This window comes from Phyllostomus hastatus, unplaced genomic scaffold (genome assembly GCF_019186645.2).
Source record: "Phyllostomus hastatus isolate PE091 unplaced genomic scaffold, TTU_PhHast_1.1 phas_contig_348, whole genome shotgun sequence".
Classification (NCBI taxonomy): domain Eukaryota; kingdom Metazoa; phylum Chordata; class Mammalia; order Chiroptera; family Phyllostomidae; genus Phyllostomus; species Phyllostomus hastatus.
The window spans coordinates 4,949,299-4,976,216 of record NW_025333860.1 but is presented as its reverse complement, the minus strand read 5'-3'; positions in this window follow the sequence as shown (position 1 = coordinate 4,976,216).

Here is a 26,918-nt window from a genome sequence, read left to right as displayed (position 1 = left end):
TTTGATTTTATTTTAAATTCACTTTATATTGTGCTTTAAAGGGTATCACTGGCCACCTACCATCCATTTCTTCACACACTCAAATATAAATACTTATTATATGTGGAAGAAAGAAAAAGGGAAGGAGGAGAAGAGGGGGAGAGGGTCAGAGATAGAAAAGGAAGGGATGGAGGGAGTGGGAGAGGGGAGAGAGAGAGAACACTAAAACAGCTTAACGAACATGGACATTCCATTCACTTAAATCCTTGTTTTGTCTTCAATACAGAGCTGTTTCTATTAGTTAATATTCTAGCATTATTTCAGTTTTTTAATGTAATTTTAATCCTTAGTTCATGGAACCTGAGATTTAGAGGCATTCACAGTATTCTGTAATAACAGAGTCCCTGCTGTGAAATTAGATAAAACTCAACTGGAATCTGGGTTCTAGATTTAGAAACTATGGGGCCCATGACAAGTCCCTTAGTGTCTCTATGCTTCAGTCTCCTATAAGAAAGATGGGGAAATAATATTACATATGTTTAGATCTATTTTAAAGACTAAATAAGATATTACATGAAAAATGTAGAGCACAATAACACATGTTTAATGAATGTTTGCTGTCATTATCATTATATTATGTTATATGGCTAAAACATGACAAGAAACATGAATAATATCAGAAATCTGAAGTTTTGAGCAAGAAGAAACATTCTTGCCTGCATCTGCACTGACTAGGAGAATAGCTACTCTCAGTTTATAATAGGCAATATAAGTGAGGTTCATTTTTTCTATTTAATGATCTCTTTTTTCTATTTGAAGAATCCTTAGTCAATTTCCCCCAAAAATGGTATTACAATTTTTTATACTTACTGGTTTAGGATTAAAAATTCTTGAAATGATTTATGTCTGAGAAAGAGAAATGGAGGCTATAGTTTTATAGTTGAACTTTCCTAACTAGCTCAAAAAAAGTCTGGTAAGTATATTAGTTCACAGTAGCCAGACACTGGAAAATATAATCTTTTGAAGAAAATTATTCATAGAAAACTAGTTTTAAAATTCTAGTGTTTTATAATGCTATCATCTATAAATAATGCAAATGTGATTGTGTGTATATGATGCATGAGTTTTAAGGAACAACATAACTAGAAAAAATACAAATTTGAGTAAGGAATATGGATTTTTCTATACCTGCAGATGCTCAATCTATTATCTTTTAAAAATGCTACTTATAAAAAAATAAAATGCTGCTTATGCTTCTGTATAAAAAAACGTCTTAACTACTTGAGAAGTACTACTGCATGATTAAAACACTATTTAATTTTGAGCTAAATCGCAAAAGTATAATTGTGTCCTAGATCTTACTTTGAAACTTAAAGGAATGTCCAAGGCTCTTACAAGCTATTTTCTCTATTCTATTATGGAATGGCATGGCTTGTAGACTCTAAAGTAAACAAACCAGTATTAGTCCATGGGTAGATTGCAAAATTCATGGTGGTTTAACTTGTGTGCTGGAGTTTCCCAATACAGCAAACCAGACTGAACTGCTCCAGATCACTAAAGGCTGACTTCATACTGCCTTAATCTATAAAGAAAAAAATATCATTCTCCCTGGCATAACTTCAAACTTGTAAATTGAGGCATGAGGTAAATGTGATATTTTGAACTAAAAAATATTTATTGCACTTTTTCCATTACTATTTATCCCCTTTATACCCTTTCCCCCTACAATCACTACACTGTTATCTATGTCCACAAGTCCTTTTTCCTTTTTGCTCAATCTCTACATTCCCTAACACCTCCTCCAGAGCTGTCACCCTGCTCTGTATTTATGAGTCTGTTTCTATTTTGTTTGTTAGTTCAGTTTGTTAAATAGATTCCACATACCACTAAAATCATACAGTATTTATCTTTTTCTGACTGGCTTTTTTCACTTAGCATAATGTTCTCTGAGTCCATCCATGCTGTTGCAAAAGATATCTGGAAACAAGTAAAAATGAGAACACAACAACCCAAAATCTGTGGGACACAGGGAATGCAATGCCATAGGATTATAGGCCTATCTTAAGAAACAAGAAAAATCTCAAATAAACAATCTAACTTTATACTTAAAGGAACTTGAAAAATAATGAGGTCCAAAGTGAGTACAAAGAAGGAAATAAGAAAGGTCAGAGCAGAAATAAACAGACTAAAGTCTAAAAAATACAAAGATCAATGAATCCAAGAGCTGGTCCTTAGAAAAGATAAACAAGATTGACAAACTTTAACCAGACTCATCAAGAAAAAAGAGAAAGGACCCAAACAAATCAGAAATGAAAGAGGAGAGTTAACAACTGATAACAAAGAGATAGAAAGGATTGTAAGAAAATATTATGAACAACTATATGCCAACAAATTGAACAATTGGACAAAATGGGTAAATTACTATAAACATATAATCTTCCAAAAATAAGGAAGAATCAGAGAATCTGAATAGCCAGATTACACCTAGTGAAATTGAAGTAGTAATAAAAAAAAAAAACTCCCAACAAACAAAAATCCTGGACCAGATAGCTTCACAGGTGAATTTTATTGATAATTCTGAGAAGAACTAGTACTTCTCCTTCTCAACTGTTTCAAAAAAAAAAATTAAAGAGGAGGGAAGACCCTCATGCTCATTTTAGGAGACCAGCATTATCCTAATTCTAAAACCAGAAAAAAACATTACAAAAGAAAAAAAAAGAAAGAAAATTATAGGCCACTCTCCTCAATGAACATAGGTGCTAAAATCCTCAATAAAATATTAACAAACTGAATACAGCAATGTGTCAAAAAGTTCATACACTATGATCAAGTGGGATTTATTCTGGGAATGTAAGGTTGGTACAATGTTCAAAAATCAATAAATGTGACACAACACATAAACAAAATGAAGGATAAAAATGACATGATCATATCAATAGATGCAGAAAAAAGCTTTTAATAAAACCCAGCACCTATTTATGATAAAAACTCTCAGCCAAATAGGAATATGGAGAACATACCTAAACATAATAAAGGCCATATATGACAAACCCACTGCCAACATCATACTCAAAGAGCAAAAACTACAAGCATTCCCCTTAAGATCTGGAACAAGACAGGGATGCAGGCTTTTACCTCTCTTATTCAACATAGTACAAGGGATGCTGGCCGTAACAATGAGACAAGAAGAATAAATAAAAAGCATCCATATTGGAAAGGAAGAAGTTAAACTGTTATTATTCACAGATGACATGATATAGTACATAGAAATTCTTAGAGACACCACCAAAAAAGCCCCCACAAAACTTATTAGATCTAATACATGAATTTAGCAAGGTAGTAGGATACAAAATTAATATCCAGAAATTATCTGAATTTTTATATGTCAATAATAAACTATCAGAAAGGAAAATTAAGAAAACAATCCCAAGCATCAAGAAGAATAAGATTTGTTGTTTTATACAATAATGTGATATACAGGCTTGAAGCCTAAGAGCAATAGGCTATCTCATATAGCCTGGTGTATAGTAGGCTACACCATATAGGTTTGTATAAGAGCACTCTGTGATGTTCACTCAATGACAAAATTGCGTAAGAATGTATTTCTCAGAATGTATCCCAGTCATTAAGAAGTATGTGACCATATCCTGTACTTTATTATCACTGTTATATCACAATTATGTAAGAAGTATTGCCCACATAATAAAGTTCTGTCTGCTTAGTATAGTCATACTTCAATTCTGCTTCATTTTCCCAAAGTCCAACTATATTTTTGTATTATCCAATTAATAAAGTGAGAAGAATGTAAACTGATATTTTCTCCTTATTTTTCTCTTTCTACACATGGTCTGAGTCAATTGTATAATTCCCTGGAGATCATTGATGTAAAAAAAAAAAAACCTGACTCAGAAACATCTCTCACTCTAATATATCAAATTAAAATTTTATATACTGTGTGCATCTGACATTCTTCTATTTTACAGCATAACTTCAAGAACAGAGGCAATTTCACTATATTTGTTTCATTTATATTTCCTCATATTTTTGTGTTCTATTCCATTAATGACAATGGAGTGATGCTAATACCCTATTTTAGAGTTATTCAAAGTAAATGATAGAAAATATCTTCCAAAGAATTTCCTTGATACCTCTGGAAAGAGTATCTTTTAATTACCATAAATGATTTTGCTCTACTTTTTCTTTCATTTTTGTGAGTGCTAGTCTCATTCTCTCTAAATTTCCACTTTCTTGCCACTTGGCTTGAGGGGATAAATTCTATGATTTATTGCTTTATTTAGGACACTCAAAAGTGCCAAAAAGTTGGTTTGTGACCACAAAAATTAAATCAAAATGGACCAAAGATGTAAATATAAGGCTTGAAATAATGAATTACATAGCAGAAAAGAAAGGTACTAAACTTATGGACCTTAGTCATAGAGAACAGTTTATGAATTTGACACCAAAAATAAGGGAAGTAAAGGTAAAAATAAATAAATGGGGCTATATCAAACCTCAAAGCTTCTGCATACCAAAAGAAACTGCCAACAAAACAAAAAGGCAAACAATAGAATGGGAAACCTATTTGTACACAGCGGCTCCAATAAGAGGCTTATATCTAAAATATATAAAGCACTCATACAACTTAATACTAAACAATTCAATTTAAAAATGGGCAGAGGATTTAAATATACAATTCTCCCAAGAAGACATACAAATGGCCAACAGATTTTTTAAAAGCTCCTCAACTTCACTACTTATTAGGGATATGCAAATCAAAAGTATAGTGAGATACCACCTCATACTTGTTAGAACGGCTATTATCAACAAGACAAGTAATAAATGGTGAAGAGGTAATGGAGAAAAAGGAACCTTCACTCACTGTTGGTGAGAATATAAACTGGTATAACTGCTATGGAGAACAGTATGAAGGCTTCTCAAAAAATTAAGCATAGAATTATCATATGACCCAGCAACTCCTCTTCAGGTTATCTAGCCCCCAAATTTGAAAACATTTATTTATAAAAATATATGCACCCCTTTGTTCTTGGCATAATTATTCCTGGTGGCTAAGACATGGAAACAACTGAAGTGTCCTTCCATAGATGTCTGGATAAAGAAGATGTTATACATATATACAGTGAAACCACTCAGTCTTAAGAAAAGTTGAAATGCTGACGTTTATGACAGCATGAAGAATATCATGCTAAACAAATAAAGCAGACAGAAAAGGTCAAGAACCATATAATCTCGCTCATATGTGGGATATAAAACTGAAAGAAACAAATGAACAAACAAGAAAAAGAAACAAAAACTCATGGACACAGACTACAGAATGGTTGTTACCAGCGAGAAGGGAGGCACAGGAATAGGAAAGGGTAAAGAAGGTTAAATATTTGGTCTCAGAAAAAGATTTAACTTTGGGTGGTGGGCACACAGTGCAGTATACAGATCATGTATCACAAAATTGTACACTTGAAACCTATATAATTTTATTAATCAATGCCACCTCAATAAGTTCAATTTTAAAAAAATTAAAGTTCAAGTAAAGCATGAATAAAAAGCAAACAGAAACTGAAAAAACAAGTAGTTCAAATCACAAAATGAAAAATACAATTTTATTTAAATCACACAGAAAAGGTAAAAATTAGATATAGATTCAGGAAACATACCATGTAAAAAAAGAAATAAGAAACAAGATGATACCATATATACTAAAATATAACTTCTCTGTGAAGAATTGTCAGTTAAAAACTGAGTTTATATATCAGAATGGCTCACCAAGATTCAGAAAATATTGATTGATAAATATATATACCAGAATTTTCTGGTATAATTCTGGGATATGTGTGTGTGCGTGTATGCACACACATCATGCCATATACACACAACACACACGTGCACGCTATATAAGGTATATGCCATATATCACACATGTGCACACATGTGTGCACACACATGTGTGATTATAATATATATAGCCAGCACATGCACGTGCACACACACACACACACACACATATAAAACCAACACTAATATAAACAAAGAAAATATAATCAGATAGTATCAGACCTCTTATCTGAACATCTGACTGCAGCTGAAAATCATTTAGGAGTAACTATAAGCAATTGAGAAGAACCATACACAGTTTATATATCACTTGTTAGAATAAATGACATTCACAAACATGCAAGTGTCTAGAAAGTACCTTGGCTACTTCATCTAGGACTATTCTTGACAAAGAATTCTAACAAACTATATATGAATTAGCCCAGAGACCTGGAAGTAGAAAAGAAGATGAGATAAAAACACCAGTAAACAATATAGTTATATCTATATCTATGAGTACATTGTTAAATCAGAATTCCTGAAAAAAGGAGTATATTTTAACAAACAATTTTAATAATAGTTAAATGCACTGAACTATCTCAGGATGACAGGGATCAATAACATGCTTCAAATGCCTCATTTGTAAAGTGCTGGAAGGAAGGTGAGAATGAGAACATAGTCTAAAAGCCTTATCTTACAGGGGGTGGGTAAAAATAATGCACAGATAAGAATACCTTTGTGAGGGGTAATAATCTGTATCTTCTTTCTCTATAACAACAGAGAAATATGTATTTTATAATGAACAAGATGTAATTATCCTAATTAATAAGGTCAAATTCAAGGGAATAGCAACTTTATTAAATCAGGAAAGAATAAATTTAAGGTAATAAAAAACCCATTTTTTAAAAATGAATAAACACAGAAAGATAACATCAAGATTTTTTAAAAATAAATAAGAATGGGTTAAAATTCCCAATTGAAAGATGAAACCTACTGGGTAAAATTTAAAACAATTCAGCTATAAGTAACAAACTTACAGAGATATAAAAAGGTTGAAAATGAAAGGGACCAAAGGTACCAGTTAATAGCAAACTAAAAGGGAACAGCCATGTTAATATTAGATGAGATGACATTAAAAATAAATTTGATTAAAAAGATATATAAAGGAAGAGGGGGCAAAGGAGGGGAATGGGAACATGTGCAATAGTGTTGACAATAAAAATAAAGAAAAATGTATTCCACTAGCAGTAAACATAATATTAATCCATTTGTTTAAGAAATATTTGCTAAGTACCTACTTGTACTAGGTTTGTGATACTAGAGATATATACAAAATATACAAAATGAACTATACAAAAAAATCCTGTCTCTATAGAGTATATATTATAATGATTATCATTTGAAAATAGATTCAAGTCTAAGTAGGTACTTATTTGGTTTGAAAACAAATAAGCTGGAAGAAGGTATGGCTGGCATTTGGTGTTTCATTATAAAAATCATTAGATAATCTTAATAAATACAGAAAATGTGACAAAATTAAATACTTTTCATGATAAAAACATCCTGCAAAACTGACAAGCCCATAGCTAATACTGCACTCAATGATGAAAAGTTAATTTAGTTTTTGCTCTAAAATCAAGAGCCATAGAAGAATTACCACCTCTATTCTACATATACTAGAAATCCTTGCTAGAGCAAGAAGGCAACAAAAAGAAACAAAAGGCATCTAAATTGGAAAGGAAAATGAAAAACTGTCTATGCAGATGATATGATCTTATATATAAAAAACTCTACCTCAGGACTCCACCAAAAATCTGTAAAAACTAATAAATGAACTAAATAAAGTAGCAGGAATGAAATCAACATACAAAAAAAGAAAAAATTAAGGGGCAGTGGGGAGAAGACAGGTATGGGAGGATTGAAGGAAAGGAGAAGAGGAAGGAAATGAGGAAAAAGGGAATGAGAATGGACTAACATTATACAGTTGGAGCACATTAACAACAATATAATTTATATCTCTGAGAGCATTCAAATCCATACATAATGACAAATAAGTGATGATTTTGCATTAAGGAAAACAGTTAAGTTTCTATATACTAACAAAGAACTATCTGAAAAAAAATTAAGTTTACAATGCCATCAAAAAAAAAACATGGGCAAACTTCTGGCAAGGATGGAGGTATAGATAGATACATTTTGCCTTCTCACACAAACAAAAGAAAGACAACATCAAATATAAAAACAAAAAACAACCAGAACTGCCAGAAAATCAAACTGTATGGAAGTCCGACAACCAAGGAGTTAAAGAAGAAATATTCACCCAGACCAGTAGGAGGATTGGAGATGGGAAGCCAGGGTGGCAACAAGGCAGTGGCTGGAGGACACAGGTGGTCCCACATTTGCATGGGGATAAACTGGGAGGAACAATTGGGGAGTGAGACAGACTGCACTACTCAGGGTTCCAGCAAAGGGAAATAAAGCCTCGAAACATCTGACTGAAAAAAAACCTGTGGCAGTAGAGGTGGGAGGAGAAATTCCCAGCCTCACAGGAGAGTTGGAGAGACCCACAAGGTCCTATAATGTACACAAACCACTCACCTGGGAATCAGCACCAGGAGGGCCCAATCTGCTTGTGGGTAGAAGAAGTGACTGTAAGCCAACCAAGAGCTGAGAAAGCAGCATTGCTTCCTCTTGGACCCCTCCCCCACATACAGAGCCATAATGCAGAGGCATGGGTTGCCCTTTCCTAGCAGATACCTAGGGATCCATCCCTCACTATGCAACAGGTGCACCGAGACAAAAACATGAAATGTTGGCCCAAATGAAAGAACGGATCAAAGCTCCAGAAAAAAAGAAAACTAAGCAATGAAGAGTAGCTAACCTATCAGATGCATAGTTCAAAACACTGGTAATCAAGATGCTCACAGAAGTGGTTAAGTATGGTTGAAAAATAGAGGAAAAAATGAGGGCTATGAAAAGTGAAATAAAGGAAAATGTACAGGGAACCAACAGTGAAGGGAAGGAAACTGGGACTCAGATCAACAGTTTGGAGGATAAGGAAGAAAGAAGCATTCAGCCAGAACAGAATGAAGAAACAAGAATTCAAAAAGATGAGGACAAGCTTAGGAACCTCCAGGACAGTTTTAAACATACCAACATTCTAATCATAGGGGTGCCAGAAGAAGAAGAACAATGGCAAGAAATTGAAAACTTATTTGAAAAAAGAATGAAGGAGAACTTCCCCAATCTGGCAAAGGAAATAGACTACAAGGTAGCTCAGAGAATACCAGAAAAGTTGGACCCAAGGAAGCACACACCAAGGCACATTATAATTACATTACCCAAGATTAAAAATAAGGAGAAAAGGAGACAGTTATCTACAAAGGAGTTCCCATAAGACCGATTTCTCAAAAGAAACCTTGCAGGCCAGAAGGGGCTGGCAAGAAGTATTCCAAGTCATGAAAGGCAAGGGCCTACATCCAATATTACTCTATCCAGCAAAGCTATCATTTAGAATGGAAGGGCAGATGAAGAGCTTCCAAGATAAGGTCAAGTTAAAGGAGTTCATCCTCACCAAGCCCTTATTATCTGAAATGTTAAAGGGAAAAAGAAGATCAAAAATATAAATAGTAAAATGACAACAAACTCACAACTATCAACAACCAAACCTAAAAACAAAACCAAAAATAAACTAAGCAAACAACTAGAACAGGAACATATTGAAAGGAATAGAGATCACATGGAAGGTTATCTGTGGGGAGAGGGTAGGGGAAGAATGGGAGAAAAGGTACAGGGAAGAAGAAGCAGCATAAATGGTAGGCACAAAATAGACAGGGGGCGGTTAAGAATAGTATGGGAAATGGAGAAGCCAAAGAACTTACATGTATGACCCATGGACATGAACTAAGGTGGGGGAATGCTGGTAGGAGGGGGGTACAGAAGGGAGGGGAATAAAGGGGAGGAAAAAATGGGACAACTATAATAGCATAATCAATAAGATATATTTCAAAAAAGAAAAAACAACCATGAATAATTGATTTAATTAAGGAGGTGAAAAATCTGTACACTGAAAAGTATAAGACATTAATAAAAGAAACTGAAGCCAGATAAATGTAAAGATATTCTATGTTAATATTGGAAGAAATAACATTATTAAAATGTCCATACTGCCCACAGCTACCTATAGATTTAATCCCTGTTAAAATGTCAATGACATTTTTCACATATATATAAAAAAAAGTCCTAAAATTTATGCAGGAGCATAAAAGATCCCAATTAGGCAAAGTAATCGAGAGAGAAGAACAAAGTTCAAAGTACCACACTTCCTGATACCAGGCTATATTAAATGTTATAGTAATCAAGGAAGTTTTATAGTGGCATAAAAACAGACATACACACTAACAGAACAGAACAGAGAGGCCAGGGATAAATCCACATTTGTACAGTAAACTAATTTATGCCAAAACTGCTAAGAATATACAAAGGAAAAAAGGAGTCTCTTCAATGCATAGTGTTGTAAAAACTGGATAACCATATATTATACAAAAGAACGAAACTAAATTATCTTACATCACTGACAAATATTATCTAGAAATGGATTAAAATGTAAATGTAAGACCTAAAACTGTAAACTAGAAAAAAAGTTTCTTGACATTATTGGTCTTAGCAATGGTTTTTTAGATACATACACCAAAAGCATAGCCAACATAAGCAAAAATAAACAACTGGGTCTATCTCAAACTAAAAAGCTTCTGTGGAGCAAAAGGCACAATCAATTATGTAAAAAGATTCCTACAAAATGTGAGGAAATATTTTCAAGCCATATTTCTGATAAGAGTTCATATTCAAAATATATAAAGACCTCATACAACTCAATAGCAAATAAAAAGTTCCCAATTAAAAATGGTCATGGGACCTGAGTAGGCATTTACTAAGGAAGAAAAATGGCCAACTTACAAATGGCCAACAAGTATTTGAAAAGGTGTTCCACCTCAGTAATAATCAGGAAAATGAAAATCAACACCATAATGAGATATCACCTCACACCTTTTAGGATGGCCATTATCAAAAAGAGATAAGTGTTGCCAAGGGCATGGAGAAAATGTACCCATCTACTTAGTTGGTGGGAATATAAAAATAGAACTATCACTTGATTCAGAAAAGTAACTTTTAGGTATACATCCAAAGGAAATAAAAAACAGTACCTCTAAGAGATATTGGCACTCCTGTACCATTGCAGCATTATTTCCAGTAGCCAAAATAGGGACACAACAACCTGAATGTCCAATGATGATTATATGAATAAAGAAACTACACACACACACACACACACACACACACACACACACATATACATTTATATATAGTTAAGTCATAAATATAGAAATATTCAGTTATAAAAAGAAAATCTTGTCATTTGTGACAACATGGCTAAAGCTGGAAGATATTATGCTAAGTGAAACAAATCAAACATGGAAAGACAAGCACTGTATGATCTCACATATATGTGCAATCTAAAAGTCAAACTCCTACAACCAGAGTTGAACTGTAGTTGCCAGGGACTAAAAAGTGTGGAATGGGGAGATACTATTCAATAAGTAAAAATTTGCAATTACATAATAAATAAGTTCTGAGAATCTAATAGCATGGTGGCTATAATACTCTGTGTACGCTTGAAAGTTGCTAAGAGAATAGGTATTAAGTGTTATATGAGGTGATGAAAGTATTAACTTGATTATGATAATCATTTCACAAAGTTTAAGTATATAGAAAAATCATGTGCATGTTTCAAATCACATTGTTCAACCTAAATAAACATAATTATTTTTTTCATTATACCTCAATAAATCTAAAAAAATAAGAGTATCTTTATTGTTATAGTTTTATAAAATATTTACAAAAATGGCGATATATAGGACATTTTTGAAGTAGAGATTTTTGTAGTCCCATTCTCTAAATACAAACAATTAATATTAGAAATGCATAGTATAGACACATCTAATCATTATTGATTAGATATTAAAAGGAACTTATTATATAACACTTGGGTCACAGCAAAGAAAATCAAATGAGAAATTGGCATATTCCTAGAAAGCAGTGAAACATCAAAGAATTTCATGCCCTAAAACAAAACAAAACAAAACAAAACAAAACAAAAACAAAGAAATCCTATACTCAACTGATCAAGTTTAGCTTTGATGCCTTCATTACTAAAAAAGGAAAAGTTCTGCCTTCCCTGGTGTGGCTCCGTGGATTGAGTGCCAGCCAGTGAACTGAAAGGTCACCAATTTGATATCTAGTCAGGACACAAGCCTGGATTGCAGGCCCAGTGCACAGTTGGGGGCATGCAAGGGGCAACTGATTGATGTACCTCTCACACATCAATGTTTCTCTCCCTCTCTTTCTCACTTTCTTCTCTTCTCTCTAAAAATAAATAAATAAGTAAAATCTTTAAAAAATAAATAAAAAAGGAAAAGTTTGCCCTGGCTGGTGTGGCTCAGTGGATTGAGTGCTGACTTGCAAATCAAAAGATTACCAGTCAGATCCCCAATTCGGGGCATGCGAGAGGCAATTAATCGATCATTGATAGGTGTATATCTCACACACATTGACACATTGATGTTTCTCTACCTTTCTTTCTCCTTCCCTTCACCTCTAAAAATAAACAAAATATTTTAAAAAATAACAAAGGAAAAGTTTCAACATATGGAAAACTGATATTTCTCTTCAATTAGAATTACAAGAAAAGCAAAAATAACTAAGTAGAATGACTGCCCTGCAGCCCTTCAAGGCCAGGTAGGTTCACACGGGATTCGGGCAGATGGAAGAAAAATTTGCAGAGCCATCAGGATGTCTGACATGCCTTTATTCAGGGGTGGGGGATCCATGTGCACTGCAAGCCATGAGTCGCACCTCAAGAAGTCCTGACTCCATTATATACTAAGTGCACACGAAGACAGCTGGGTGCCAACATAGACTATCATTGGTTATATAAACCTTGACTCTGCACATGTGGGACCTTAAGTACACTTATAGAAACACTGCTAAGTCCCAGTTTCCTGATATCTGGATGAGGGAGCCTGACTGACTCCGTATTCCCTACAATGACATAATAAATTTTGAATACATAAAATAGAAACAGTAAAAGAGGTAGATGACAATATTGTGTGTAATATTAAGATTAGCTGAAGAAGACAAAATAGGAGACTGCAAATATTTTAGATATCAAAGAAAAAGGAAGAATCTCAGAAGGATCAGTTATAGATAAAAGCAAAAATCAGATGGTCAGAGAAAGATGGGGAACATGAGGACAAAGACAAGGATATACAATATAGGTTGTTTCATGGGGGAGGTAGACAAAAGAGCTCAGGGGTATTTTTCAGAGAAAATTACAGGGTATTTGAAAGAATTTATATAATAAAGTTCACAATAACTTATGAAATATATACTTGTTATTTTCTGATGGATTAGAAATATATATTTATTTATTTAAATAGTTAAGTCCCTTAACTTACCTCATGAGATATTATCTCATTTAGAAAATTGATCAACCTACAGAAAACATGGAAAAGATCTTGATTTTTTGAAGTCTATCTTTTTATAGCTAGTGAAGTTAGTGACTTTATATATATATATTGATTTAAACAATTTATTTAAATAAAAACAAAATATTTTAAATGAAAGTGTTAATGCAATTTTCATAATTTTCCATCTTAGAAAACTCTATAGGTAACCTTAGCCTTATATCCTCTTCCCACTCAGTATATATTTTGCTTCATATATTGGCAAGAATTAGGATCATAATTACAGTGCATTTACTTTGGGACATAGAATATTATATAAGACTGACTCATAAAAGAAAAATTATGATCATGATGACAATGCAATTACATAAAATATGTACACTTCCTAGACATAGCACTCTCTTAACAATTCATCTTCTATCAATATTTTTTGGTGTTTCAGAATAATTAGTACATACCTAATTTGTTAACTACAACTAGAGTAGTCAGGAAGGAAGTGAAATTAGCATTAAATATTCAAGGATGAAAATCAATTAGTTCACTTAAAAATTCATTAAATGGTCAGCCTTGTGCAGTTAACAGTCCTTGGCACCTAATGTCAGAAGAGTGAGATATATTTTTGATATAGTGAAAAAATATGGACTCTTATGTCCAGCTAAACTCCAGTAAAATGATGGCTTAACCACTGATATATTGAACTTGAACACTGTATATAATCTATGAGCCTTGTCCTTATCTGTAAAAGAAAGATACTGGCCACATCAAAGAGTAACTGTGATGATTCAGATAATTGACCTCTGTTGTCTCTAGTGCATAGTAGGTGCCTAATAAATGGTAATAACCTTTTTTATTTTCCCTCTGGTATACTGGGTAGTTAGTGTAAGAAGTCATTATTGACACAGATTTGGGTTTTCAAAGGGAAGGAATTTTACCTTGAAGAGGAATGACAATATTTCCCATTCTCTATATAAATATAAACCTCTATTAGAAAGTACTGTAAATATTAATAAAACCTATTTCATCTTCATTTATGTAGGATCATTAAGGGAAAACTAATTTGGTTCTGTTTTCTTCATTATCCTCCTCAGTCTTAAGTTTTCTTTCTGATTTCCATTCCTTATTTTAATACTGCATTACCAATCAAAGCCAACTTTTAGCATTTTTGTCTTTGAGAGACTTGCACAAGATTGCACCAAATGCCTACCTGCCCTAAATTGGTTTGGCGTCAGGATTACCATAGCATCAACTGCACTACAATTCATCTCACTAGCCTCACTGGAGAAAAGGCATTGAGCTGCGTTTATTAACTCCTGCTAATTAAGTCACCTGTGGGACAGGATCCTGCCTGAGATTTTGTTCTCTAGCTTGGTGGAGTGTCTCTGGTACCTTTGTTAAGCAGCCATTCACTCTCTTCCTGTATCTCACAGGAGTTATATGGGAACTCTGCTTAAGATAAAGTCTACATGGGAAAAGAAAGCTTGACATTTTAAACCAACTCCTAAACTTTGATTAGTCTTTCTAATTTTATCTTAAAGGGAGGGTTTACTTTCTAATTCATGTGACTCTTTGAAACAATACTGTAAAGAGAAGTGATCACAGCTTTTTAATTACAAGAATGTGGAAGTTTCTTACAAAGAATTTTCCAGAAAGTTGAAGTTTTAGTTCATTTCTTTAGAAGTTCACAATCACTCATGAAGATGCTGGGGAGGGAAAAGTAATTCTTTGCCAGTGGCACAGTGATATTAACAGAAAACTGTTGCAAAGATCAAAGATAAGTATTACAAATTTTTAAATCATATTTATATATTGGCAAAGGTCCTATAACAGAGACTCTCAACCACAAAACTGACTCTGTAATCTCGGACCTACATACTCACCAGGGGTTATTCAATGGCAAGTCAGGATGTTGGGTGAAGTGTTGATGAAAATTCACAGCAATAAAAATCTCACAGATGTGAAGTCAATTAAAGTATCAAGTGAAGCTTGTTACGAAGACATACTTGTTGTTAAAGTATCTGTGCCTCAACAAGGCTGACCTTCTCAAATGCTAGTATGTCAAAGGCATACAATTTTAAAAATGTCCAATAACAAGTCCCCCTACTGTGGTTTCAATTGGCTTTTCAGATCTGCCACAGTGTCTGTTTCTGTCTGAGATAATGTAGACAGTTCTAGTCCTCACAGGGCCAAAATGGCTTATATTTACACTAGAGTAATCACAGAAAGTATTTCTACCTTGATCAAATTATCTAGATATATTTGACTCAAATCTTCATTCTATTTAGCTCGTGTAGACAAAGTTTTGAACTGCAGAAATTTAAGACCTTTTTATTTCTGTATTGTTTCTAATAAAATGTCTCATATAGGCCAGACACTTAAAAATGGGCAGGCCATTTGACTGAGGAAGTGTAAAGATGACTTAGGTCATTTGATATTTCATACTATGGTATAAAAATGAATATATGTATACATTAAAATAGACACATTCTTCTGTTTTTCCTGTTCAAAAGGAGCTTTCTTACTAAAGCTGTCAAAAAAATTCAAAAGGATATTCTTTGAAAACTGAGAACGTCGGTAGGATGACACCCAGAACACCATGACTTTTATCCGTCTGTGTCATTGTCAGGCTCCTCTTCACTGCGGCCCACACAGGCCAGTGCACATCCTTACTGTAACCTTGTGGCATTTAGTAATAATTTTAAGTTTACTCTTGCAAGTCTCAACTCTATTCTAATAGTTTGGAATGGGGAAGATGTTTATTTTCTTGTATTTTCACAGTAGCATACTTAGTACACAGTAGTCACTTCATAAATTTTGGTTAAAAACAAAATAATATTAAACAAGAAAAATATTTTTAACAAGATTCCAGGACAAAACTATATTTTAAGCTATAAAATGCCATGTCTATTTCACTTATTTGCTTAATTAAATTATTTTTCCTATTGTACAAAAAAAAGTGATACTGCAAATATGTGCTAAATAAAACTGAGGAAACTAAGACTATAATAAATCTGGCACAACATGGTATCTTAACTCTCAAAGTTTGGAATACAACTTGTCTGGTGAGTTCGAGCTCTACTATAGTAAGAAATCCTAGACTGGATGGCTTAAACAATGCACATTTCTTTCTCACAGTTCTGAAGGCTAGAAAATCCAAGATCAGGGTTCCTGCAGATTAGGTCTCCAGTGACAATCCTTTCCATTGGTTTATAGACAACCATCTCTTTGTTTCCCACATGGCAGAGAGAGAGAGACAACTCTGGTCTCTTTTTCCCCTTAGAAGAACACTAATCCCATCCTGAGGGCTTCACCCTTGTTGCCTCCTCTAAACCTAATTACTTCCCAAAGGCCTAACCTCCAAATGCCATTACAGTGGGGGCTAGGTTTCACATGTGAATTTTGGAGGGACACAAACAGGAAGTTTATAAAACACTAGGTTAGAGTGCAACACATATGACTTTGTACATGTCTGTGTGTATGTTTCTCTGCTACTCTCTGTTCTCCGTGAGTTCTAAAGCATGGGGTAGGCTTCCTGGTTGACTGTTACCTGTAGCCAGTTTTAAGTCAGAGGATGATGAGACTTGATTCCTCTCCTCTTATTAAATTCATATGCCTTATTCAATTCTGTCAGGGCAGTAGATTCCAGAAGTCACTCACTAAGCCTGATAAAGTTTCACCTACAATAGTTTCATAGCATAGAACAGTTCTATTCTCTAGGCTTAGTGAGTTCTATTCTACAGAGCTCTACAGAGTTCTCTAGGTTTCACTGCTGTTGCTGTTCACTTCCTAGTGCTCATTCTTCAATTTTTATAAAATTACATTGTACATATAAAATTACAAAAAAAAAAGGAAGGCAATACATTTACAAATATAAAACCATCAGTAATTGCCATGAGTTACAGTTACTATTCTTTAGGTAACTTAAGAGTGGAAATTTTTAAAAAATAGGTGTTAACTACCCATGATATTTTGAGTGTGAACTTCCTGTTTCTGATCAGAAGGAATATATTCTTGCTATTTTGGAGTATGCCCAGTCTGCTTCAGAGATATATTAGTATTTAGATATTTAGGAGATAAAAGACAGTTGACTTACTAGCTACTTCAGCACTTGAGATTCTTTAACAAGAATTTCATTCTTGTTAGGCCATTTTTAAAGTAAAAGTAGAAGAAAAAGTTTTTCCCTAAGTCTTCTGTGAGAACTCTTAAGATTAACTTATAAATGGACAGAATATATGGTTCTTGACTCTTTCTGTCTGACTGACTTCACTTAGCATGATATTCTCAAGATCCATCCATTCATCGCACATTGGTAGTATTTCATCTTTTCTTAGTCAAGAGCCATATGATTTCATGCACATGTGGGATATAAAACTGAAGAACAAGAAAGACAAGCAAGACAAAAGAACAAGCAAGACAACAAACAAAAACTCCTAGACACAGACAAGAGTATGGTGGTTACCAGAGGGAAGAGGATATGGGGACAGGAACAAAAGGTAAATAGGGTCAAACATATGGTGACAGAAGAAGACTTGACTTTGGGTGTTGGGCACACAATGCAGTATACAGATGATGTAACAAAGAATTGTACACTTTAGACCTATATAATTTTATTAACAGCCATCCCAATACATTTAAAAAATGAATAAAACAATATAGTAAATGGAAGAAAATTTTACAATGAAAGAAAAAATTAGGACTTGAGAAAGAAAAAAATCTAAGATGAGAATGAATCATTGCAAATACCTCCTTACCAAGGAAAAGTAATGACACGCCAGATGAGGAATAAAGAATTTTGACCTCATTTATTGCTGCAGTTTGCCTCCTAAAAGGATGACAGAATGGTTTAACATGCAGTCAGTTATGAATGTGACATTGATAGCCAAAATGCAGATTCTTCCAGATGGGCTATTCAGATAAGAATGCAGGTAGAGAATGTAAGGAGATATACAGAGTCGACTGGTTCCTAACTCAAAGTAATAGTTTTTCAAAGAAAAAATAATCCCCTCATATACCAAAGAAACAAGTGTTAAACTGTCTCAAAATATGTTTACTAGAAAAGCTCTTCTATGTGTTTTTAGGAACCAGGAAACAACTTATGTAGAAGTTAACATTATATGTGGAATAAAGTGGATATTGGGGACTTTGTATACTATTTAATCCCTACACATATTTGACTTGAAATGTTGAACAGCTGTGTGGCTGGCATTTTGAAATTAATGCAATCATTTAGAAAAGGAGTTTGTAGTCAAGTATTTTAAAATGCCTAAAATTGTTTTTATAGAAAAGAATAAGATAATCACAATAATGAGAATGAATTCTTTTTTATTTAATATATTAACTGATAGTAAATAACAAATAGTAAAAACTCATCTATTACTTATTTTTAAGGGCCAAAAAATTATAGACACCTGAATGAAGAATAAGTTTAATTATTTCTTATATCTTTTAGATACTCTGAGGACTGAAAAGTGCCAAACTGACATCACTTTTATTGGCTGTGATTTCAAAAATTAGGAAGAGTAAAAAAATATATATGTATGCATTCATGAATACATATAAACACTCATATCCATCTATTCATATATGCATATGTATTTATATACACACATACACTTATATATGTATCATTTTACATCTTATAAATAATAAAAATATTTAATAGATTTGTTTCTTTAGCATTTTTATTAAAAAAGAATATTCAATTTCAAATCAATTAGGGATTCTGTTTCATAAATTAGGCTGATTCCTCACTCATACTTTCCTACATTTGTGAAAAAATAAAACCCAATTAACTGTATCTCCCTGAACTCAAGTTGACAAGTTTGAATGGAAAGGCAACCTTCAGTCACAGGCTGTTAGTCACAAGTTGAATTGTGCTGAAACCAGTACAGCTTCTGGTGGAAAGAGCCTTTGCAAAATACAAAGCTAGCTGTTTCCAGCAATGTCCAGGCCATGGTGAAACACAATGGCAGGGCCCACAGTCTCCTGTGAAGAAGACCTTGGCTATAGTAAGGAGAAAAAACAGTTGCTGGTTCTAAGGTTATTGCAAACTCAGACTATGATGCTTTTATTTTATTCTAGCTGAGACAAGCTGAGTGTTCTTTTTAATAAAGATAGATGTTAAACTCAATTAAGGAGATAGTAAAATCAATCTGGGAGAGAAGAATATGATGGGTGTAGTTTTGGCTGACACTTAGAGGTAGTGAACTTTGGAATAAACAGAAGTTGAAGGAAAATAAAAGAGAAATCTCAGGTCTATTTCTCTAACTTAGCAGTCAAAGATATCTCTTACCTATATTTCTCAATCCACAGAAATGAAAAAGAAAAGGAAAGAAAGTCATGTAAATTAGCATTCAAGTTAAGTTGTCTTTATACTTTTGCAGAAAATTTAATTTACATGGTACGTTTTTGGAGTTACTATGTGTTTCTTTGGACATTTTTTAATGCTGAAAGAAAGCAGATTAAGAGGTTGTGCTTTTGTTAACACTCTAAATTCGGCTTGTGAAATAATTTTGACATTTAGAAACACTTAAAATTTTGATGTACAAATCTTGTTAGTGTAGTCAGAAAAAGGAGCCTGCAAAACTTCAAATTCTATGTACAAGGTGGAGAAAGGAGCTTATTTTTCTCCAGCACTGTGCATTCTCATCACTCTGCTGATTTGCATGCTGCAAAAGCCCTGCATCACAGACCTCCGTGTACGGTGGATCACAAAGCCCCTTTCCTAATCAATCTTATTTTCATCGGTGCTTAAGACAATATAAAAATAAGTCATTTTCAGCCAAGATTCCAAGGTCTCCAATTTGGAAAACTATCCATGCAGCACACTGCCACAAGGTGGGAGTAAAACGTTTGATTGGCTTGAGAACTGGCCGTTGGCATTTTTTTAATTTTTCCCAGCTCAGTGTGAACAAAGACATAAAACAGGTTTACTTTAAATCTGGATGAAATAACATTGGTTATTTATTTTTTGTTGCTAATATACATACCTTGAGAATTGAAAAGCCTTTTCATTAAATCTGAGGATCAAATATAATAAATATAAATGAAGAAAGTGATTTAATAGCTATTTTTCTTTATTTCCTTTTTGTTGAAATTTCTTACTAACCTAAGTGCCTTTTCCAAAAGATGTTTTAGGAACTGTAAGTAAGCCATTTGAACATAAGTTCAGCTTAAACATTTCCCATTTTTAACAGATATTTTATAAATATTACTAATTCTCTGTAATAATGAATATTTTTAAGACAGCCTTCCTCCATAAATTTTTCCTATTATTTTATATCTGCATAGTAATAAAGGCAGCTGAGTAAATGGGAACAATAAATTAAACAGTCCAATAAAATATATATAATGATCTTGACCTTTCTAAGAAGTTGAATGATTAAAATTAGTTTTTAAATATTGCTTATTCTGGAATAAATACAGTGCCAGGCCACTGTACACAATGCTATTGCTTTTGTTGGCTTTGTGTTTGAATAAATGGACTAGTTTTGCTTTGTGTAGTGTGTGCTTATTAAACTCACTTTGAAACATTAGATTCAACCTGGCAATATTATGTTTAGTTGGGGGTCTGAATACAATGCAAACATACAGATACCCTTTGAGATAGAGTACCTGATACTTGGACAAGCAAGATGAGGGATCTCAGGACAGTTGGGAGTCACCATGGTGACAGTGACACACCCAGGGGATCCTGAGTGGTGCTAAATGGAAGGGGCTGCCATGTCCCATGAATTAAAAGGCACACGTGGTGAGAATAGGCATAAATTGGCTTGCTAATTTCAATTTTGCCTCCTTCTGCAAATAAATACCAGGCTATGGGATGGCACTCTTGTCATTGCTACTGATATTAGACTTTTTTTTTTAGTAAGATTTACTCAAGTGGGCCTTTTATCTTACTCAGTTCTGAATACACAGAAAACCCAGGGCCACATCACTTACATACTTTTTCATTTTTCCCTCAATGATAGGAATGACAAGAAAGACAAAGTGGGACCTAAGGCCATAGAATTGATGCTTTGCTGGATGGATGTGCAAAAGCAGAAATAAAATACTACAAAGGTCTCAAACATAAATTTTGCTGTCTAAAATATGAAAGAATATTACATCTTTATTAAAGTTTTTCTGCCTGGGTGGATTTTTTAAAAGTTTAAGATATATGGAGAAAAATGTATTCACATAATGCAAAACCACCTGAGCATACATTAGTGATTTCAGATGTTGCCCTATAAAAATGCACTTGATTATCTCATCATTAATGTTCCACAAATCACTGTGGTCTCATGATCTAACATATATGATCTATACCAGGGTCAGTTTTGTTGTCTAAACATGTAATTTGTATAATTGACTGATAGGAAGGTAAAGAAAAACATCAGCTTTAAGATTTTAGTGAGTGACTGACATTGATTCTGTATACTCAAGAAGGATAAAGAGCAACAAGTGTTAGCTGTCGCTTACAAAAGTATTACACATCATCTGACCACCAAGTCCTCCTAAAGTCAACATATTCTTAAGTACCTACTTATCATGTTTATTGACCCTAAGATGACTTTACTGGTAAGATGTATTATTTAACTTTCATTGATAAAGTAAAATATTACTTATTAAAAGATGATTTGTCATTAATTGTAACATACATGTAAATTTTAGACATGTGAAAATAGAAAAAGAAAGAAGGAAAGGGGAAAGGGAGAGAGGGAGGGATGAAGGGAAAAAAAGGAGGGATGGAAGGAAGAAAGGAAAGCAGGAAAATAAAGAAAGCAAAGAAAGTCAGTTTTAGAAACCATGAAAGAAAGTCACTGACAGGGCATGAAGTAGAATCAGACTTTGTTGAATGGTTCTGAAATTTCCCATATTTTATCTGAAACACCTTGTTGGATAGGACCCAGAATGGTCTTATGTGGAAACGAAGTGTGTGTGAAATGATGGGAGATAGATTGTACAACAAGATTGATATTCACTTCGATTCACAAGTTGACCATTAAATCTTTAAAAAATAAAATTTAAGAAAGCAATGTAATGAAATGCCCAAATGTTTAAACTTTCCATGCAGGTATCTTATGTAACTAGATCAAACTCAATTATAAAGCACCATTTTAATGTATTTGAAAAACATAATGGTCTTGGAGTCAGAGAATTTTGGATCTAGGATTAGCCACAAAGGGATACCACTTGTCACATTTTGTTTTGTACTAAATAGAATTTTCTAGTGCTACCTTTTCACAAGAGCACATGATCTGTTTAAGCTGTATCATTATTTCTTTTATGGTATCATTATTTCTTTTATTTCAAATAATGTCTGTTGTCTACATTTTTTATTTAAATTATTCATTAATCAAGTAATATGTCACTTACTGAACATATTCAGGAAGGAAGAACAAAAACATTTAGCTATTAAATTCCAGGCTGACATAAAATTGTGTTATGTATCCTAGAGAAATTTATACTAGATTAGCTGTTATTTAACTGATTTAACAAACTACAGATGATTTACTTTTATAAATCAACTCCTTAACAAAATGCCTAAAATAAAACACTTGTACCCATCTAATTAGAGGTAAGTGAAAAGTCAAAAGTGAGAGAAACCAGAGAGCTGAGTTAATTTGATTGTTACTCAGTTGCTATTGTTTTTTACTTGGATTTTCCTGAGGTGGTAAAATAATAAACCCACAGTATTTGCCTGAACATGTCACAGGAAAAATAGCCTCCATTTTAAATCACTGATATTAGTGTTTTCATTTGTTATATAAAGTAAAAGATATTCTGTATAGTTACATAAATTCCTATAAAAACATTAGGTTATTTTTCCCAGTATCATAATTGATTCATCCACCAGAGGTTGCAATAGGGCTTTTTGCAGAGGAAGGACAAAGGGAAATAGCAAGACTGTGCAGAATATGAGAAAGCTAGATGTATGTCTACTATCTGTTATATGTCTATCTCTGCATATTCACACTCCTATGTAGAACAGATCAATTAATAAATAAATAGCAGAGGACAAATAACTCCCTTAAATATTAGATTTGACTTAACCTCAAATAAAATGGAAAATGACTTAGCAATACACAATTAACTCATAGGTATTTTAAGTTCTGTTTCAGATATTTAGAAGACAAGCCTGACTTCTAAAAATTCCTTTTAGATTTTTCAACATTATTTTCATCTTGTCTCACCAGTAATTTCTGGCCTCTGTGGTCTGAATGTGTGAGGAACATGATTATTAGTTTGCAAAATGAGGACAAGAGAGCAATTCCAGGATACCCGGGGAAAACACACTTAAAAGGAATTTTTTATTCCTTATGCAAAGTACTGGTGAATAAATACACGTGCATTTGCTGAAAACAAAGCAAAATATTTGGTCCCAGCCTATACTCTCAGGTAATTTCTTTGTTGTGAATTATCATACAGATTGAGTTGTTGGTATCAAAGCTCTTGGATTTTTTTGATAAAAAGCTCACATCCAATTCAACAGGAGATATGAGATACATTTTGTGTTTAATACCATTTCTCTTTAAAAGTGCAACCATAATGAGCAATGGAATAAGAAGAGAAAAAAATGGAGAGAAAAAAACCTTATCAAATATTACCAGACACAAATTACTCTAATCAGAAATACTACACTGGACAAAGAAGAAATGTAAGACCAGACACATTAAGTTATGTATGTACACAATAGTGGTTTTGGATAGCTCCCAAAGGCATAGGACTTACTACTTCCAAAAAGTACCCACTATTAAGGTGACATAGGTCTTGTCCCTTGAGCCTCCTTAAAGAAACAACAACTGTTCAGTAGCAGTGTAACAGATGTTAAAAAGAATCATTAGCAATCTAAATGTTTTTCTGAGCAGATGTCCCACTTCTGCTGTGGCTAACTTTGGGGGATGCAGTGAGAATGGGGGAAAGGATGAAAAGTTTAAAGGAATTAATAATTAGGTCTTCCTAAGAATTGCTCTGTAATTATATCAAAAAGGACTGAGGTGCTGTATTTTTTAATTGCTGCTACTTGATGAAGGAGGAAAGTAAACAAGCCAAGAAAAGAATTAAACTCACTTTGCTCCACTGATTTGGCATGTAGGTTTGGATCAATAAGAAGAAAAAAGACAAGCAGTATTATAAAGAAATTTAATGCTAAAATTGCAATTGTGTACTTTTCGATAGATGTCAGTAGGGAATCAGAGGCTAAAAAAGAAACTGAAGAGAATGAAAATGAGGAAAGCCATTCTACCTGTGAGATGAACTTATGAGAGGAATAAGGGAAGCTATTAGATTAGGTGACTGGTTGTAACTTTATTTATTTCCTTGGGGCAAAGATGGGAATATTTTTCTCAAGCATTTTTCCCCTGAAATACCTGAACTGGAAAGAATTCTCTGTGAAGAGAATTTGCAACTTCAACATCCTCATTCAAGTTTTTCCTTATTTTGAAATTTGCCTTCTTCCTAAAGAAGACAGAAAGGAGAAATATATATACTAATTAATTATCCACACCTTCAAGGAACCATTCTCATAGTATTTCAGCACAAAGGGAAAGAGATATAAGAATATAATCTTCTGATTTTCACATTCAAATGGGTAACCAAAATAATTACAGGTTATAGTAAATACATGGTCATTAATATATAGAAAACTCACTGAAAATATAAATTATATATTTTATGTATAATGAAATGAACAACAGTTTGACTTTGTATGTATCCAAATCTCTGATTCAATCATTGTAATGAAAGAGTTAATAACACAAATTTATAGGGCAGCAACAGAAATTATTTCCAGGATTCAGTAGACATATTTACACATTGGAAATGTGACTATATTGGCTTTGTGAAAGTTGAAGAACCTGCAAGGCAAATTCCAGTTCTGGAACAAAAACTTTACCAAGTCATGTGCTACTATTTCACTTTTATCTGTTTCAATAATTGAAAGTGTAATGACAGAGGACTGCTAACATCATATTGGGGAAATAAGTAATTTTAAACATTGAGTGACAGATGACATTTATTCATGCATTTATTTAACAAACATTTATTAGAAACCTACTCTATACCAAGCGGTAAGTGAGATACTAAGAATGACAAAGATTAAGAAAATGTTGTTGCCACTAATAAGTGGTTCACAGTCTGGTGAACAAGAGACTCAATCCATAAATAAGATAATACCATAAATATGTTATGCATCTGAGGATTTGGTAAGCTCTGAAAACACATTTGAATATATTCCTACTAGAGCCAGTGAGATTCAGAAAGGAAATGAAGTTTATGTGGTCAATTGAATTTAAAGTTCATTGAAGTGTAAAATATTTTTGAAATTTATCATAACTAATGTATCTATTTTACTAAAAGACATCTACCAAACACCTTAAAATACAGTCTTTCTAAAAGTGACTGGATCCTTTTTATTTTCAACACTGATGTCTCCAGTAACTCTCTCCACACTACTTGAGAAGTGCCATGGTACTGGAGAAACACTAATAGCACACACCTATTTCCCTCACACAGGTCAGGTAATTCCACTGTTTAAATTACAAAGTCCTGTGTGACAGCAACTTTCGTATTTCTCCAATATACCACCCTCACTTAGCAAAGATAATGCAACAACTACTCAATAACTTATTTAACGTGGTACCTAATGAGGCATGGTCTCTGAAACAGAAATATTTTTTTTTCTTTCTTTATTGCTGTTCTAGCACAGTTGTCTCCACACTAGCAATTTTTATCAGATACATCTCCCAAGGCAATGGAAACAAAAGAAAAAATAAACAAGTGGGACTTCATTAAACTAAAAAGGTTTTCCACAGCGAAGGAATCATCAACAAACTAAAAAGACAACCCACAAAATGGGAGAACATATTTGCCAGTACATCTGATAAGAGGTTAATATCCTTAATTTACAAAACTCAACACCAAGTAAACAAGCAACCGAGTAAAAAATGGGCAAAAGATCTGATAGACACTCCTCCAAAGGAGACATACAGGTGGCCAATACACATATGCAAAGATGCTCAACATCACTAATCATCAGAGAAATGCAAATTAAAACCACAATGAGATACCACTTTACACCTATCAGAATGGCTATCATCAATAAATCAACAAACAACAAATGCTGGAGAGGATGTGGAGAAAGGAGAACCCTTTTGCACTGTTGGTGGGAATGCAGACTGGTGCAGCCACTGTGGAAAGCAGTATGGACATACCTCAAAAAATTCAAAATGGATCTGCCTTTCAATTCAGCAATCCCACTTCTGGGAACACATTTGAAGGAACCCAAAACACTAACTCAAAAGAACGTAAGCATCCCTACCTTCATTGCAGTGTTATTTACAGTCACGAAGATATGGAAGCAGCTCAAATGTCCATCAATAGGTGAATGGATAAAACAACTATGGACATTTATGCAACAAATTTCTACATGGCTGTAAAAAAAGAAGAAACTTTTACCCTTTGTGACAGTATGGATAGATAGGGAGATTAAGCTAAGTGAAATAAACCAGTCAGAGAAAGACAAACACCATATGATTTCACTCATATGTGGAATCTAATGAACAAACTGAACTATAAAGCAAAACAGAGACAGACTCATAGAGAGCAAATGAC